Here is an 18,985-nt window from a genome sequence, read left to right as displayed (position 1 = left end):
GGTGCCATTTCAGGGGCTGAGTGTGGGTCTCTGTTGCTGGCAGGTTGCGCAATCAGCAGTGGCTATAGCCAAGTCAACCTTGGTAAGGGGAAGTCTATATTGCTGAGCCCATGCATAACCTCCATCCCTACCTCATGGCCACTTTGTTCATGGGCCCACTGGGCAATGACAGGAGCGGCTGGGGAAAGAGACAGCATTAGTCACAGAGCAGGTCATCTTATTCACTTAATTAAAATCTTCCTCTGCTGAAGTCACCCCCTGGTGAGCATTCATGTGGGACACAAATATTTTCATGTCTTTTGCCCACTCAAAAAGGCCTATCCACATACCTCTTCCCCGGACTGCGGTCACCCCTTGGGCTGAAGTGTGGTTTGCTGGCCTGGCGAGGGGAGTGGCCGCGGCAGGCCAAGCCGCTGCCCCATAATAGGGTGGCTGGTCGGACTTACCGCCACCCCTGAAGGAAGCTTGACATGGGCGCAGAGTGCCCTCAGGTCTCCCCTTCTTGGCAGCCATGCTTCCACGGCCGCCCCTCCTCCCGGATGGCGCCACACGATGCCTGTGGGGCGCCACCCTTCTTCTTTCTCCCTGCGCAGGCGCAGGGCAGAAAATTCCAGTCTGCCCTTTTCCCCTCCCCCGGCAGCAGTAACAGCCAGGCGTGGGCGGAAAAATCCAGTCTGCCCTTTTCCCTTCCCCCGACAGCAGCAACAGCCAGGCATGGGCGGGAAACTCAAGTCTGCCCTCCACCCCAGCAACAGCAGCCACCAATCCCTAAACCCTGCCCCTTCCCCCAGCAACAGCGACAGCCAATCCCTAACCACCACCCCTTCCCCGTCCAGTACCGCCCACTGACCTTTCGCTGGCAACCAATCAGAACAGGGCGTGGCTTCGACCAATCAGCCTTCCCCAGCCCCTATAAAACTGTTGCCTCTCCCTCAATAAAGTGGACTTACGTGTTTACCTTGTCTCCGTGGTAGTTTTTCTGCCGTGCACCCTCCAGTCCTGAGAGCCCCCGACAAGGGCCTGGCCTCCCTTGTCCCCAGTTCATCGCCTGCTTCTCTGGGCGACCCCTTCGTCGCCAGCTTCTCCGGGCGACCCCTTCATCACCAGCTTCGCCGGGCGACCCCGTCAGCCGAACTGCGCAACCCCTTGTGAGACCGATCCCTCGTCTGCTGCCGGACCGACCCCTCGTCCCAAGTGGGACCGACCCCTCATCCCAAGTGGGACCAACCCCTCGTCCAGAGCTGGACCGACCCCTCGTCCGCAGCCAGACCCCACCTCTACCGACCGAGCAAACCGTCGCAACGGACCTCTTTGTCACCAATTTTCCAATCATGTTCCTTCCAAGTACCTGACCATCCAGCCAAACCATTGGCAACAGCCCATTAATCAGTGAACAAATGCACCTCTGGCCATTTCTTCTTCCAAGCAAAATGAACAACCAGGTGCACTACTCCAAGTTCTTCCCACTGTTAGGATTTTCCCTCACCACTGTCCTTCAGGGATGTCCCAGAAAGGGGCTGCAGTGTTGTAGCTGCCCACTTTTGGGTGCTACCAGCATGTTGTGCAGAACTATCTATAAACCAGGCCCAAGTTTTCTCTTCCTCAATCAACTGATTGTAAGGACTCCCCTAGAGGCCAAAACAGTGGGCTGGGAAAGAAAAGGTAACAAGGCAGGGGTGGTGACCATGGGTATTTGGGTTACTTCCTCATGTAACTTACTTCAGGACCAACTCGAGTCCTATCTCATATATACCACTTCCACTTTATTATGCAGTGCTACTGTGCACTCCCAACTTTATGGTTTGGTGGGTCAGACAATACCCAGCTCATGATAAGAAACTCAAGTCTCATGGTAACTTGATGTCCCATGGTTAAGAATTCAGTCTCCACTATAGCCCAGTAGCAGGCCAAAACCTGTTTCTCAAAAGGGGAGTAGTTATCTGCAGAGGATGGTGGGGCTTTGCTCCAAAATCCTGAGAGTCTGCATTGTGATCCTCCTGTAGGGGCCTGCCAAAGGCTCCAGGTAGCATCTTTATTTGCCACTGAAACTTCCAGCACCATTGGATCTGCTGGATCATATATAGTCCAAGTGAGAGTGCAGCTTGCACAGCAGCCTGAACCTGAAGTAGAGCCTCTTCTTGTTCTGGTACCCAATCAAAACTAGCAGCTTTTCTGGTCACTGGGTAAATGGGTTGGAGTAGCACACCCAGTGAGGAATGTGTTGTATCCAAAATCCAAAGAAACCAACTAAGCATTGTGCCTCTTTTTGGTCACTGGAGGGGTCAGATGCAACAGCTTATCCTTCACTTTAGAAGGGATAGCTCAACATGCCCCACACCACTGGACACCTAGAAATTTCACTGAGGTGGAAGGACCTTGTATTTTAATTGGATTTATCTCCCATTCTCTCTTATGCAAATGCCTTACTAATAAGTCTAGAGTCTTTGCTACTTCTTGCTTACTAGGTCCTATCAACATGATATCAATATAATGGACCAGTGTGATGCCCTGAGGGAGGGAGAGATGATCGATATCCCTGCAGACAATATTATGACATAGAGCTGTAGAGTTCATAAACTCGTGAGACAGGACAGTGAAGGTATACTGCTGGCCTTGCCAGCTGAAAGCAAACTGTTTCTGGTGGTTCTTACTAATAGCAATTGAAAAAAACACATTGGCTAAATCAACAGCTGCATACCAGGTACCAGGGGATGTGATTTGCACAAGCAATGGTAACACATCTGGAACAGCAGGTGCAATTGATGTCACCATCACGTTAAGTTCACTATAATCTACTGCCATCCTCCTAGATCCATCTGTTTTATGCACAGGCCAAATAGGACAGTTGAATGAGGTTGTGGTGGGAATCACCACCCCTACATCCTTCAAATCTTTGATGGTGGCACTACTTTTTGCAATCCATCCGGGAATCCAGCATTGCTTTTGATTTACTATTTTGCTAGGTAGGGGCAGTTCTAGTGGCTTCCACTTGGCCTTTCCAACCATAATGGCCCTCACTCCACAAGTCAGGGATCCAATGTGGGGATTTATCTAGTCACTTACTGAGTATGTCTATTCCAATTATGCATCCTGCAACTGGGGAAATAACCACAGAATGAGTCCAGGGACCTACTGGACCAACTGTGGGACAGACCTGAGCTCCATTAATCATCTGACTTCCATAAGCCCCTACTCTGACTTGTGGACCATAGTGATATTTTGGGTTTCCTGGAATTAATGTCACTTCTGAGCCAGTATCTAATAATTACCGAAATGTCTGATCATTTCCTTTTCCCCAATGCAGTTACTCTGGTAAAAGTAGGTCTCCTTGGGGAAAAGTGGGAGGAAGATTAACAGTATAAAGTTTGGGCAGTTTAATGGGATCCTTCCCCCAAGGAGACTTGGCCTTCTCCTCATTCAAGGGGCTCTGGATCTGCAAACCATCTCAAGTCTGGGAATTGATTAAGGTGCTGTGATTCTCTGCATCTGTAATTTGAGTTAGGGTTTTATTCACTCAACCTAGAACACTTCTGTTTATAAAGATTGTGAAGAAAATTAGTAGACTGCTTATTTCACTGCTAGGTCCCCCATTATGTATTATCCAATACCATAAATCTATGCAACTCAGACTATTTTGAGTGCTTTCTTGAATCTGCCTTTCATGGTGGTAGCCATGCCCACCTTGACTTTGAGATTATCTGCTATTTGACTTTTACCAGACTGACATCCAATCATCCCCATAATGTTTAAGGATTCTAATTCCATCAGAGTCCCCCCTACAGTTATATCTGGACTACAGAGAACAACAACCACAGAGCTGTCCAGGGAAGATGGAGTAAGTCTTACAAAATTATTCCTTACAGTCCTGATTAAAGGTGTGTCCTCTGGACATTTCTGGGGTGGGTGGGCAGCTCTAAAATGGTAAATCCATTCTAGCATTACAATCTCCCTAAGCCTTTGAATTCCTTCTTCTACTGTGTACAAGCATAAATCGGGTATCTCAACCTCAGACATGCTAGGCCATCTTTTGGCCCATGCTTCAATCAGCCACCCAAACAAACTGTTAAAGCCCTTTCTAACCCATCCAGCTATAGCACGGAATCCAGAATTTCTGCTTAGTGGGCCCATATCAATAAATTCAGCCTGATCCAACCTTATATTTCTTCCACCATTATCCCATACCCTTAGTATCCATTCCCACGCATATTCCCATGATTTCTGTCTATATAAGTTGAAAACTCATGCCATTCTTTCTGAGTATACATTACTTCCTCATGGGTCACACTTTGTATTTCACCTTTGGGGTCTTGTTGTGATTTTAGTCTAGTAATAGGTCTCAAATACAAGAGAGGTGGTGGGGGTGGGTAAGGAGAAGGATTAGAAATGCCTTGCAAGCTACTGACCTCAGGGCATTCTCTTGCATTTTCTTCTGGTGAGACAGGATTAATCTCTTCAGGCAGGGGTTGGAAGGTAGTTTCCTCAGGGCAGACTGGAGGCTAGGCAGTGCTGCTGGAATTTGGCTGGTACATGTCTCAGTGCTGGGAGGAGGTCCAGATTCCTTGGGGCAGGCCAGAGGCTGGGCAGGGCAGGCTTCAGTTTGGCTGGTACCCACCTCAGGGCTGGAAGTTGTTTCAGACTCCCTGGAGCAGGCTGGACATTGGATGATACAAGGTTGGCAAGGTATGATCTGGACAGGGCAGGCCATGGAAGGCTTATGTGATAAAGTCGCAGCAGAATTCAGGGTTTCAATGTCTCCATCAATATCATCATCCCATATGTCTCCATCCCAATTTTCTGAATTCCACTCTTTTCCAATCAAAGTCTTCAGTTTGAAGAAACCCTGCAGGACTGGGATTTTAGTTTCCTTTGTAACTCCATTATCATATAATGAGAGTCTGAGTTTGGTTCTCAGATATTTCAAGCCTGTGGCACAGGAGACAAGATTTTCTTTCAGAGCACACATAGAAACTTTTGCATCATCCATGTGGAGTTTAAGTTTCAAATCTGAAGCCTTTAACTCATCTCTTTCTTTTGTAACACTATCCAGACTATCTAGGAGGAGCCAGCCAACATCATTACACTGTTTGACTGCACAGAACTCTGTTAAGGTATTGAAAACACTCTCACCCAGATCCTTGCTTCTTATAAGTATGGAAGTAGGGGAATCCAGTGATGCTATCTGTGCATCTCGATTGCTAACTCACACCATAAACCATTAGCAGCCTCTTTGTTATTGGAAAGGGAATTGTCAGTTCCCTTGAGTTCAATTAAAGAGACTATTGCAAAACTCCCAAAACCACCTCAGACACCCCATGTAAAGACTCTGTTCCTTAAGAACCACTCCCAGGCATTCTTGGGACTTGGAGTTGTCCTGGGTCGTACCCCAGGGACAATTGCCGGATGTTGTATGCCCTCCCATGGCCCACTGGATGGAACATGGGAAAGTGTGGGCTATGGTGTGGAACACGGGACATGGGGTGCAGTGATGCCCAGAGATGTACTCACCAGATGCAATGGATGTGACATGATGTGGGAAGTGTTACTGAGGGGGGAGTGGTGGGGTGGGGGTGGTGGGGGCGAATGGGGACCTCATATATATATATTTTTAATGTAATATCTTTTAAAAAAATGAATAAATTGAGTAGAAATTGGAAAAAAAACCCCACTCCCTGTACAAAGCTGTATAAGTCAGTGTTCTCTAGGGAAATAGAATCAACAAGAAATTATGTCAATAGTATGTGATTCTATAAGAATCTCTCACACAGCCATGGGGATGCACAAGTCCAGGTTCCACAGGCAGGCTGCAACCAGGGGCTGCAATGAAAGTCCAGTGAAGGTTCTTGACAAATTCTGGGACATATTGGCTGTACAAAGATGGGCTGGGCAATTCTCTTTCAATGCCAGAATCACTTCCCCCATATATATATATATATAAAATATATATATATATAAAAGAAGTTGTGAACTTACAAAACAATCATGCTGATATGCAGAATTCCCATACTACAAGCCTTCAACAACCACACCATTGTGGAACATTCATTTGTTACAGATTATGAGATTTATCATCAGACTATTACCACTAAATATGGTCCATAGCATACATTTAGTATATCTCTTCTGTACTCCCCTAGCCTTAACACGTACATTTTGATATTGATGTAAGAATGTTACAATCATGGTTGTTAATAACTTTTAATTGGGTTTTTGCTTTCTTAATGTTGGGTGGCATTTAACTGATTGGGTTAAGCATCACTCACTGCTGATGGCAATGCCCCTGACTGATGTAATTATAACCAGCTATCCATGATTTACCACTGCAGTAGAGTCAATGGTGACTAAAGTTCATAAATGCTCTTGTATTACAGTTAGCTCAGTGCTTGCTTGACCAAACAACTGGGCACAATTACATGGCTGAGTTGACACATTAGCCTAACTGTCACAGATCTGTAGTGAGTTCAGCTTGTGAAACAGTAAAGAAAAAGGCATGTAGTATCAGTAATGGTCAGTAAAATTCATAAGGACTGTAAGGTCTCAGACCCATATCTTCCAGAATGGACCTGGTTTGGTGAGGAAGAACACTTGCAGAGAAGGTACATAATTAGTGCTTGTGAACTCTATGCCTATTTTCAATCCAGGCTGCTCAGACAGGATTGAAGACCTTAGCCAGGGAAAAAGCTGGGGGCTTCCAGACTTCATCCATTGAACCAAAAAGCCCTGGTGCAGTGGGTCACTATCCCTGTTGATGAACATCAACTGATCACCCAGGGTTGCTCAGTGGAAGGTGAAGCTAATCATTTGAGGAGCTGCCATGTAGCAGTTGGTCTGGGATGTCCAGGGTTCTGCACCAGCTTGGGGAGCCAAATAGACCACCAGTCACTCAGGGAGGTCACTTGACTGTCAGAGAGGCTCGCCAAAGTAGGTGACAGATAATGTAAAAATGCTGTGGGAAGAGGGCTACAAGTCTGGACTTCATCTAGACCTTTGGGGGGGGGGTTCATGTGAGGGAAATGACATAATTGTTAGGGTTTGAAATGTAGAGTCAGGAAATTGTGTCAGCATTGGGGCCATTCTGGTGGCTCATGAACATCCTTTGGGCATTGATTCTCTTCCCCAACAGCTTTGAGAAAGCAGCATTTTTAAGGACTGTCTCAATGGTGAAAGCAGGAAAGCAATTAGGAAACATTCTGAGATGATTGAAAACAAAACCACCACATACAAAAACTTACAGGATGTAGCAAACGCAGTACTGAGGGGGGAATTTATAGCCCTAAATGCTTAAACTACAAAAGAAAAAAGAGCAAAAGTCAAACACCGAACTGCACATCAGGAGGAACTAACAAAACAACAGCACAAACTAAATCCAACACAAGCAGAAAGAAATCACAAAGATTGGAGAGTTTAAAAACCAAAAATGAAGGGGGAAAAAAAACAATATCATCTAAATTAATGCAGAAAAGGCATGTGACAAAATCCAGCATCCTTTCTTCCTAAAATCAATTAGAAAAATAAGAATAAAAGGAAACTTCACCAAAATTATAAAGGGCATACTTGAAAAACACCACTGCAAACACCATATCACTGGTGAAAGACTGAAAACTTTCCAAGATCTGGAATGAGACAAGGATGCCCAATGTCACCGATGTAATTCAACATTGTACTGGATGTTGTAGGCAGAGCCAAATAAGCAAGAAAAAGAAATTAAAGACATCCAATTAGGAAAAGAAGTAAAACTTTCTCCTTGCAAATGACATGATCTTATATATAGAAAGTCCTGTACACTGTACAACAAAGTTATTCAAGCTAACAATTCCAGCAAAGTGCTGTTTGTTGAGATAAACATGAGCAAATCAGTAGTATTTATGTATAATTTCAGGAAGAAATGAAAAAAAGAAGTCCATTTCCAACTACCGGAATAAATTTAACTGAGGATGTAAAGGAATTATGCATGGGAAACTTCAAAATTATGAATACAAAAAGAATTTTTAAGAGAATGGAAGGATATTCCCTGCTCATGGATTGGAAGGTTAAATATACCAAGATATATGAATTACCGATGCTATACAGTCCCAATGAAAATTGCAATAAACAACTTTGTAGAAATGGAAAAGACAAGTCAACACATTTATTTGGAAGGACATACAGTCCCAAAAAGCCAAAACCATCATGAAAAACAAACTCAGAGGACACACACTTCTTCACTTTAAAACATATTACAAAGCTACAGTGGCCTAAACAACATGGTCCTGGGACAAGTAGATACTAGACCAATTGAACTGAATGGACCCTCAAAATTATTCAGAAATAGACTCTCATAACTATGGCCAATTGATTTTTGACAAGGCTGCCAAGTCCACTCAAAATAGTCTCTTCAATAAATGATGCTAAGAGAACTGGATATCCAAATGTAAAACAATGACAGAGGACCCTGATCTCATCTCATATACAAAAAATTAACTGAAAATGTATAAAGATCTAAAAGAACTAGTAAGATAAGATTTCTAGAAGAAAACATAGGAAATGATCTTCAGCACCTCATGTTGGGCAATGGTTTCTTAGGCTTTACACCCAAAGCACAAGCAACAAAGGAAAAATTGATAAGACCTCATCTAAATTAAAAAGTTTTTCACCTAAAATAATTTTATCATGAAAATGAAAAGACAACTCATTCCATGGGAGAAAACAATTGGAAACTATATATCCAATTAGGGTTTAATACCTAGACTATACAAAGAAATCCTAAAATTCAACAATACAATGAAAGAAAACCCAATTAAATATGGGGAAAAGACTTGTGTCTCCAAAGAGTATACACAAATGACCAGAAAGCACATGAAAAGATGCTTACCTTCATTAGCTATTATGGACATGCAACTCAAAACCAAACTGAAATACCATGTCACACTCACTATAATGGTGTTATTAAGAAACAGAAAATAAAAAATATTGGAGAGGATGTTGAGATATAGTAACACCCATTCAATGCTGATGGCCAAGTAAAATGGCCACACAGCAGCAGTTGGACCTTGCAATATGGAGAATACATTCCCTTTGAAAATTCTGTGATGACCGGTTGCCATGGTTACCTCATGATGCACGTAAGACTCATGGTCGGGAGTTGGTAGCAGGTAGAAAAGCTCCCAGCTTAGTTTCCACAGTACATAGAGATGGGAAATCTCAATTGCTGCTTAAGAGGTATGATCATATTGGCCAACATGATTAATTCAATCCCCAAAAAATTGGCAGGAAATTTTTCCACAAAATATGATTCACTTTTCTTCTAGTTTCTCCTCTCCAATTTGTCCTAAGAGTTTTAGATGTGATTTATACTTTTTTCTTAATCCTTATTTTATATTTTAGATCCATCTATCAAGCTGGTTGCCTCAAAATGAGTCTCCCTTTAGAAAAATTTAGCATTTCTTATAAAGTTCTTTACCATTCGCTCTCTTCCTCAAGACCATGCCTGTGTTAATGTTATTTTACTCAGCAGGGATGTAGTAAAATAATTATTGCAGAATATGGAGTGAATCTGGATTGGTAGGGACCAGAAAGGATGCATTTCATATGATGAGGTGTATTAAAGATGTTTTTAACACCCTTTTCAACCTCTATTCATCATTAAGTGTATATATAACTCAGTATACTTGGGGTATGTTAGTACCATTCATATAACTAGTTTTCCAAACCTAGCTATAAGAACTTGAGTTTCCAAATGTCAGTTTATAAACCAATATACATATTTCCTTTAATCCTTGGGGGTTATCCAAAATTTTCATTTTAGGAAGTTACCTACTGATTTTCTCACTGCCCTGTATGCTCTTCAATAGTAAGTATGTGGAAAATAGAATAATTTTTTTCCAATATGTTTTATATCACAAAATAAGCTTCTTTAGATGTTGACCATAATAACACATATTAGACTTGTTAGTGGTTCCATGGTTTAGGAAGCTAGAGCATAAGTAAGACAAATGTTGAAGTTAAATGCAGTGATTCCCTTCACTATCCTTTCTCATTAATGGATTGTCTATCTTTACCTAAAAGGGCATATGATTTTGCCAGATTTCATGGTGGGATTTCCGTGGGATAATAGCAGAGGGTGCAGGTAACTGAGTGCAGCCTGGGGGAGGGAGAAGAAGGGACATCCCTTAGTACATGAGCAATTGGGGCCCAAAGAAAGGAGGCTAGAGGTGCTGAGGAAAGTCCTGGGTGGGGATAGCTATGGATGGGACTCTTTCCTCTGCCACTGCTTCTTCAGACTTGAGTGCAAGGAGAGCACATTCTTTGCAGAGCTCTCATGTGGTAGCTCTTTGTGAAAAGATGGGTTCTGAGCCAGGATGGGAATCAAGCACACCCCTGATCACTAGGAGAGATTACATGCCCCCAGGAAGGCTCACATGAGGCAGCTGACAGTGGGAGTATTTGGGGCACGATGTTCACAAGTTTTGTTGTTCCCTGGTCCTTCAGAGGAACTCTATGAGGGGAAACCTGAGTCATGGTTTGGGTCAGAGAACTCACTTATGCAGAAGGCAGGGTGAGGGTTTGAACCACTCTCTCTCCCGTAATAAAGTAGTTGGCAGGCCTTTCTCCACAGCTCCTGGGAGGTAACTTGTAACCCCAGAATCTGCTGAGTGGGGGCACTGACTACATTTCCTGACTAGAATCATTCACTCAGCAGTGTTGTTGACCACACAGGGTTGATGTGGGATCTCAGAACAGAGCACGTGTTCTCTGTGAGCTGTAAAGGATCACCCCTCTGAGGGCTGAAAGTCAGTGTCCATCCCCCTTGTCCTGGAACCATCAGGCACCCACTCTGGAGGGAAGCACTAGCAAGTTTCTTGCAAATTCCTCCCAGCATTTAATAAGTGAACTCTTCTGGGGCTTTTATGATATATTGGGCATTTTTCTTAAGGATTTCCTTACATTTGCTTATTTTTAGTCTCATAATACAAACTAATAAGCAGGTCTGGCTAAAATCTTCAAAAGACAGCATGGAAAACTGGACACATAAAGAGTTTACATAATGTTCCCTGTTTTGGATGGCCTCTGAATGAGATTTGAACACAGTTGACCAGACCTTGGCACCCATGCTTTTGGTCACTGTGCTCTGCTGCCTTCCTATGCTGTGTCATCTATATAAAGTACCCTACATCTGTCTTTTGGGTGTCTAAAGTGAACCCCAAACTACAACTTTTTTTGAAACCCACCTTTGACTCAAGTGGGACACCTGTGTAGACTGTAAATAAGGGATCATAGTGTGAACTGTAAATAAATTAATAATGATTTCCTACATTCATCTGTTGGTAAGATGTCACCTAAGAGTTCTGTTGTGAATGCCTTTCCCAGTTCTTGTCTCAAGCATGAAAAAAGAAAATTTGCTACCCAGTCCAAAAAATCTACTATCTGACAATCCCATTCAGTTGGGAACCTCAAAATCAGCATCTGGCCAAAGAAAAGGGAGTGTCCTCAAACATTCCCTAGAAAGTATTCCACAGACAGTACAGTAGAAATGCAATTATTTTATTGCATCAGTAATGTTGACTATAGATACTAAGTATTCCATATTGAGAAAAACCTTTAAAAAGGTTAAGCCATGATAGTTTTCTTAATTCACATGTGAAATTTTGCTTTTAGTAATGAGTCAGTAGTGCCACAACCACATAATTAAAAATGTAGTTACAACTAAAGTTGGTTCACATTTACTGGTAGATTGTATTTTAAGTTAATGTTTGGTCAGTCTATTTCTGAACATTAGTAGGAAGAGTTATCTTCTGAAAAAGTGCTGTGAGATTATTAAAAATCTGATATATTTTTAAGAGAAGTTTTAGATTCACATAAAAACTGTGGAGAATACAAACAATTCCCACATATTCCCCTGCCACCCTCCCAATCTAGAGCCAGCAGTTTCCCCTGTTAATAACTCTCATCACTGTGGTATGAACAATTGAAGGGACAGTATTGATACAGTGTTTTGGAGGCTCACTCTTCCTAATCCTCAGCTTTGTGCATTTTGACAAAGGTATATTGTCATGTACCTACCATGACAGAACATCAGTGGTTGAATTGTGTCCCTCCAAATTACATTGAGAAAACCTTGGTACCTGTGAGTGTGACCACTTTTGGAAATAAGATGTTTGCAAATATGATTAAGATGAGGTCTGCTGAATCAGGGTGAACTGCAATATAATACAACTTGTGCACTTACAAGAAGGGAAGAGACAGAGAGGAGAAGGCTGTGTGAAGATGGACCAACACTGGAGAAGCAGGCCAGGTGAAGATGAGGAAGAGATTAGAGTCATGCTGCCAGGAGCCAGGACACCTGGAGCCACCAGAAGTTGGAAGAGTCAAGGAATGGTTCCTAGCAAGGATCTTCAGAGAGAGACACAGAGTATGGTGCTGTGGACACATTAATGCTGGACTTTTTGTCCTTAGAATTGTGAAGGTTTAAGTTTGTGTTCTCAAACCACCCAGTCTGTGGCAATGTATTATAGAAGTGCTAAGAAACTAAACACATATAGTGCTGGGAAGTAAGGTGCTGCTGTAACAGATACATGTGGAAGGCTCACAGAGGTTTCTAGGCAAAATATAGCTTCTGAGCAGTCATGGGTGAAATTAGCCCAGATATTTCCAGCCTACCTATAGCCATGACACTGCATTGAAGCTTCAGACTCCAGAAAGCACAAATGGACCTCATCAATGGGCCTCTCTGGATTGCTAAAGATGTGATTAAAAAACCTACTGAAATTGTTGTATTCCACAATTTGGGACAGTAGGGTTTTCATACAAAATAGCAGCAAAAATAATGCATTAATAAGAAGTTTAAAATGTATGCAGGACTGTATATTGAAATCTGATTGACCTACCCTCCATTTTCTTTAGCCCTCTAGGTTCTGTGTCTCAAGTAACAACAGTTAAGTTTTTGCACATCCTTTTGGATTGAGTAATTGAGTATTCATATAAAATTGACACTGTACCACAGTTTTCTAAGGGCTTTACCTATATGTACTCATGGTCTTTTTTCCCTTTATTTTTAAGGAAATTTTAGATTACATGAAAGTTAAAGCAAAATTAGGTGGGATTCCCATATACCCCACCTCCGCCCCCTCACACTTTACCCATTAAAAACATCTTTCATTAATGTGGGACATTTTTTATAAATCTTGAAGCACTGCTACTAACCATGGTCCATAGTTTCCAAGGTAAGGCCCACTGATGGGTTGCCAATTTCCCAGGGATATCTGCCCTGGCTAGAATGTCCAGATGTCTTTAGAGCCCTCAGGAACACTCCTGCCTGAGGTATTATTTACTGTGGCAGCCACAGAGATCCTCCTGTGACCTGCCTAAACTTTCCTCTGGAATGACTTCCTGACTCATATTGAAGTATCCTAGCCATAAACACTCATTTGTATTTAATATTCCCTCTCTTGGTCAAGGTCTTTTTACAAATGTATCTCTAGTTGGCAATTGGTAACAATCCCTCAGTGCCAAGGGGGCCCATCCTTGGGAGTAATGTCCCATGCTGGGGAGAAAGCAGACTTCTATGCTGAGTTTGGCTTAGAGAGAGGCTACATTTGAGCAACATACACATTTTCAGAAGGTAACTCTTAGGCAGTATATATCACTAGGCTAAGTTTCAATTTTACAAGAATGAAGTTCATAACTACCAGCATTAATATCAAGGGCCTGGCATATTGGTCTGTCCTCTTTTAGCTAGGTTCTGATGATGTATTGAAGATATTCTTGCCACTGTATTAGAAAATGTAGCAGGGCTCCAAGAATGGGAATTGAAAGTTTTGTTGGTTATTGTATGGGTTCCATCTACTGAGATAACACCCCATGACCATATGGACACATTCATAATCCCTAGAGGCATGCCTGAGGTGCACCCTTCCCCATGCATCTGTCCCTCACTGTCACCCTGCACCAGTAGACCTCCCCTGCCAGAACTGTAACTTTTGTGTAGTTCAAAACCTCCCCATAAAGAAAGTCAAAAGTTTTTTGCATTGTGACTTTCATCACCTTAATATCTGTTATTTTTTATGTATACTTACAATTTCATCTGTATCTTCCCCCAACGTCTTATTTTTTTTCACTTTATCTTCAAAGAAGCTTTAGGTTACAGAAATGTCACATCAAAAATATAGGGAATGAGCAGATGTGGCTTAAATGTTTGAATGCCTGCTCTCCACATGGGAGGTCCCAGTATGATTCCCAGTGCCTCCTAAAAACAAAGACAAACAAAAAGTAAATGAAAAAAGCAAACACACACACAAAAACAACCCAAAGGAACTGATGTGGCTCAGTGGTTGACTACTGGCTTCCCACTTACAAAGTCTGGGTTTCACTCCCTGGTCCTGGTACCTAAAAAAAGAGAGAAGAAAATAGAAGAATATATAGGTGATTCCCATATACTGCACCCCTTCCCATCTCATATTTATTCCTATTAGCAATATCATACATGAGTAGGGTTCATCTGTTACAATTGGAAAAAAAAAAAAGGAAGCATTGCTACAAACTATGGTCAATGGTTTATGTTATGGTTTACACTTTGCATCATACTTTTATGTTTTCACACAATGTACAATCATCTGTATCCATCATTGCAAAATCACACAGAACAGTTCCAATGCCCTCAAAATGCCCTATGATGCATCTATTCTTCCCTCCCTCTTCCCTCAGAACCTATGTTAGCCACTAAGTTTCAATTTTCCAAGAATAAGGTTCATAGTCTTATGCATTAATAATGAGGCTTTGACATACTGGTCTGCTTTTATTTGGCACTGCCCATGTACTCTAGAGATTCTTGCCCCTCTCTTTGAGTATATAGCAGGATCCCAGGATGGAATTTGAATATTTTCTCATTGTTTGTGGGTCTCCATCCATTGATATAACACCTTATGACAAGATGAACACATTCATATTCCTTTGAAGCATCCCCCAGGGGCATCCTTTTCTGTATGCCCCCCTAGCACCGGTACACTGCACCAGTGACCTACCTGCTGTATTTGCCAAAAGAACATTCCTATCCTTGTAGTCCCAACACAAACCAACAAATCCCAAGTACACTTGTTCCTTCCTCCAAGACTTCCACAATTCCATACAGTCCAAATTAAATACCTCCACCATGCTCACCCTTCCATTCCAGTTCCATCAACCCACTCATATCCCTGCATCACCATCACCCCATCCACTGCCAAACCACCCCTTTCTGCCTTATCATAGGCTCTGCCCATATTGAGCTTGGTTCACCACACTCAACTCCCTTTCTGTCTCCTTTAATCTATCTTCCAGACTCTCTGTGAGTCTCCTAAATAAACTTAGGTCATATCAGTGAGGTCAAGAAGTATTTGCCTTTAGTGACTGGCTTACTTCACTCAACATAAGGTCAAGATTCATCTATGTTGTCACATATATCAACATGCCATTCCTTCCTACAGCTGAGTAATATTCCATTGTATGTATAAACCACATTTGCTTATCCATTCATTTGTTGCTGGTCACAATTCTTTTGCATATATACCCAGTGGTGGGATTGCACAATCATATGGCAATTCTATAATAACCCTTTTGAGCACTGCCAAATCATCCTCCAAAATGGCTGCACCATTCCACATTCCCAGCAGCAGTTGAAGAGGGTTAGTCTTTAAGGAAATGGAGATTCCATTTTTAATAAGTAGGGTGGCTAATATTTTAGAAAGAAACAAAACTAGAAAATAACAAATAGAGATGTGGATATGAGTAAACTGGAATCCCCATATATTGGTGATAGGAATCTAAAATAAAGCAGCCAATTCGGGAAATAGTTTGACATTCCCTCAAAGAGCTAAATCTAGAACTACTATATGACAGCTACCTATTAGGTGTATATATTAAAGAATTAAAAACAGAGGCTGAAAGAGGTACTCAAAACCAGTATTTATTGCAGCATTATTTGCAATACCCAAAAGCTGGAAACCACCTAAGTGTGCTCATATAGAGGAATGAGTTTTTTTAAAAGTGGCATATCCATACAATGGAATATAATTGAGCCATAAAAAGTATTGAAGTTCTGATACATACTACTATATGCATGACCCTTAAAAACGTACTGAATAAGGCAGACACAAAAGTAAAACAGTTGGTGGTTGCAATTATTTGAAAGCTAAGAAAAAGTAAATTCACAGAAACAGATAGGAGATTAGAGTTTATTACCAGGGACTAGCAGAAAGTAGAATGGGCTTAATAGCTAATAATTACAGAGTTTCTGTTTCAGGTAATGAGAAAGTTTTGGAATTGAATGTTTGGTGACAGTTACAAAACATTGTAAATGTAATTGATTCAAGTAAATTGTACATGCTGTAAAAATGGGTAAACTGGCAAATTTTCTATTACATAGCTATCTCATTGAAATTTTTTAAAAAATCCTCTAGAATGGATGGGATATTAAAAGTCAACAAGGCTGTGAGGCTGAAGCAGTATTTCTTGAAGTCAGTGTGATACTGACGATTTCCTTGGACTTCAGAATAGATTGGAAATATATCATCATACTGTATAGTTTAGTACCACTTATACATGAACTATTTCACATTGACTTAGATTGTCTTCAGCTACAAAGCCAAGGATTCTATTCTGATTACATTCCACTCTTTCCTTTGTCTCTCTTTCCTACATGAAGGGTTTCTGGGTAGCTCCACCATCCTTGTTTGCACATTGTAGCCTCTTGTCTGGGCAAAGCAAAGTGTCCCTGTGCAATGCAGGAGCTGCACCCCAGTGTACTGATTATTACTCTGTGTCCCCCTAGCTCCCATGGAAGACCTAGTAGAGGAGCCTTCTAGTGACAGGGTGGTTGAGGAGGTCCCATCTAATGTTGAGGTGAAGTCATCTGTTTTTGTCTAAGATAGAAATGTTCCTTTCTCAGATTTGTCCTTTTTAAAATTTGAGTACAGCACTTATTATATGATGGTATGAATTATAAATATTTTTAAAGATTAGACTACAGCATATTTTTTCTTCTCCTCCCCCAGCCCCACCCCCACCTCCATCCTACTGTTCTTATTATCTGTGCCCATTCACTGTATGACCTTCTGCATTTTTGTCTTGTCTTCTCATCTTTCTCCTCTAGGATTCACTAGGACTCAGTCCTGGAGACCTCTGATGTGGAGAGAGGTACCCTTTCACATGTGACACATCAGTTCCTTGTCTCTGCTGCCCTTCACTTTGACTTTCCCCTTTGTTTCTCTTTTGCTGCATCATCATCTTACTGTGTGACTCACCTAAGCAGGCACTGGCTCACCACAGAGGCACTCAGCTCACCATGTGAGCACTAGCTCACTGCATAGGTACTCACACAGGCACTTGGCTTAACACATGGGCACTTGGCTTACTGTGTGGGCACTGGATCCCTTTACAGGCACTAGCTCAGCACATGGGCATTCACATGGACAATCGGCTCAGCACATGGGCACACAGCTCACCACGAGGGCACTTGGCTCACTACGTAGGCATTGGCTCACCATACAGGCTCACATTCTCTTTTTTACCAGGAGGCCCCAGTGATCAAACCCAGGTTCTCCTATATGGTAGGTGGAAGCCTTATCACTTGAACCACATCTGCTTCCCTGAACTACAGATATTAACTGTCTGATCCAGTGGGGGCAGATTCCAGGGGCCTGTGGGAAGAAGTGGGGGCAGGGAATGAGAAGAATGGAGGCAAGACAGGATTCTGATCAAGCCTCGTTTATTGGGGGTAGAACATGGGAATATATACTGAGGGAAGGGAACTTGTCCATGGGTGATAGGTTGGTCTTGTGGGTGGCAGGCGTCCAAGGAGGGAACTGGCTGAAAATTTGTGCCAGGTCTGCAGAATTTTGTGCCTTGCACATGCGTGCTGCTGTGGTTACCAGAGTTGTGGCAGGAAGGGGAGAACAAAGAAACAAGGAGGAAGAAGAAGAAGGAAATGGCGGGGCAGGTCTGAGGTAGTTGTGAAATCCGCCCATGTTGTTGGAGACTGTAAATAGATTTCACAGTGGGTGGCTCCCCACAGGTCCCCCTTCTCTGTTTAATATGTTAGGAACTGAAGTGAAGAACAGCTGGTGATGGCTCACATTAGGGCAGGGCTTATGCTCAGTGGTGACGTGCAGCTGCAAGGTGCTCCCATACTGAGGGGGGCTGTGCCTGTCTTAGGTTGGGGCTGCACCTGTTAAGTGATCAGTCTTACCTGTCATTGGGAATCATGGCAGCAAAAGGCCACATCTGTCTTAGGTTGACTGATGGGTCAGCCCAGTTGCCCGTCATTGGCTAACCAGACCAGCGCCTCAGTGATAAATGACTTGCAAATATAACAAGCTATAACAGGGAGCTCTACACCATGCATGACATGCATGATGTACTGAGATTAGTGGGTGAGGCCACACCCACCCTGGTCTTGTTTGGCTAGGGCACCTGCTGCTCATTTGAACCACTAAACTCCTCACTGAAGCTGTTTTCCTTACTGAAGCTGTTCAGTGATATTAATTAAACAAAGAAGGGTTAGTTGTGATAGGGGCAAGTTGTGACCGTGGGCAGGGAGGACAGGCAAGGAAATGCCATTAGGGTACAGGTTGGCAATGAGGCAACATAAGAGATTTGCATTTTCAACGGTTGGTTGTTTGTTCTTCGGTCCGGATAGGCTGGTATTGATGAACAGCATCAAGATACATCACATGGGCAGAAATTTGCTTCATCCTTTCTTGGAGGAATTTAAGGAGGCAAGGTGCAAATGCACAGATTAAAAGGAGAGTGATTAGGGGGCTGAGGAGGGGACCTAGCCATGCTACGAAGGGGGAGGTGAGCCAGGCAGATAAGGAGAGGTTGATTGGGAGGGCAGTATTCCTTCCCCCAATTCTCACAATTTCTTAACATTTTGCTCAACAAAACCAGATTCATTTATATAGTAGCAGCATTCCTCCTGGAGGAAAAGGCAGGTTCCCCCTTTTTTCAGCTGTAAGTTAAGGGCCCTGCAGTTTTGAAG

General features: G+C 42.6%; 1 long non-coding RNA gene across 1 annotated transcript in view; it reads right to left on the bottom strand.

The window, feature by feature from the left end:
* Positions 1-14,464, bottom strand: part of LOC131275755 (uncharacterized) — an 81,073-nt gene extending 66,609 nt beyond the window's left edge. Inside the window, exons 1-3 of the long non-coding RNA XR_009183171.2 lie at positions 14,327-14,464; positions 14,049-14,218; positions 4,404-4,923 (exon numbers count right to left, since the gene is read on the bottom strand). This is a non-coding gene — a long non-coding RNA (uncharacterized lncRNA). The remainder of the gene's footprint in view (positions 1-4,403; positions 4,924-14,048; positions 14,219-14,326) is intronic.
* Positions 14,465-18,985: the final 4,521 nt, after the last annotated feature.

The sequence above is a fragment of the Dasypus novemcinctus genome, chromosome 24 (assembly GCF_030445035.2).
Source record: "Dasypus novemcinctus isolate mDasNov1 chromosome 24, mDasNov1.1.hap2, whole genome shotgun sequence".
Taxonomy (NCBI): domain Eukaryota; kingdom Metazoa; phylum Chordata; class Mammalia; order Cingulata; family Dasypodidae; genus Dasypus; species Dasypus novemcinctus.
This window is presented reverse-complemented; position numbering and strand designations above follow the sequence as displayed.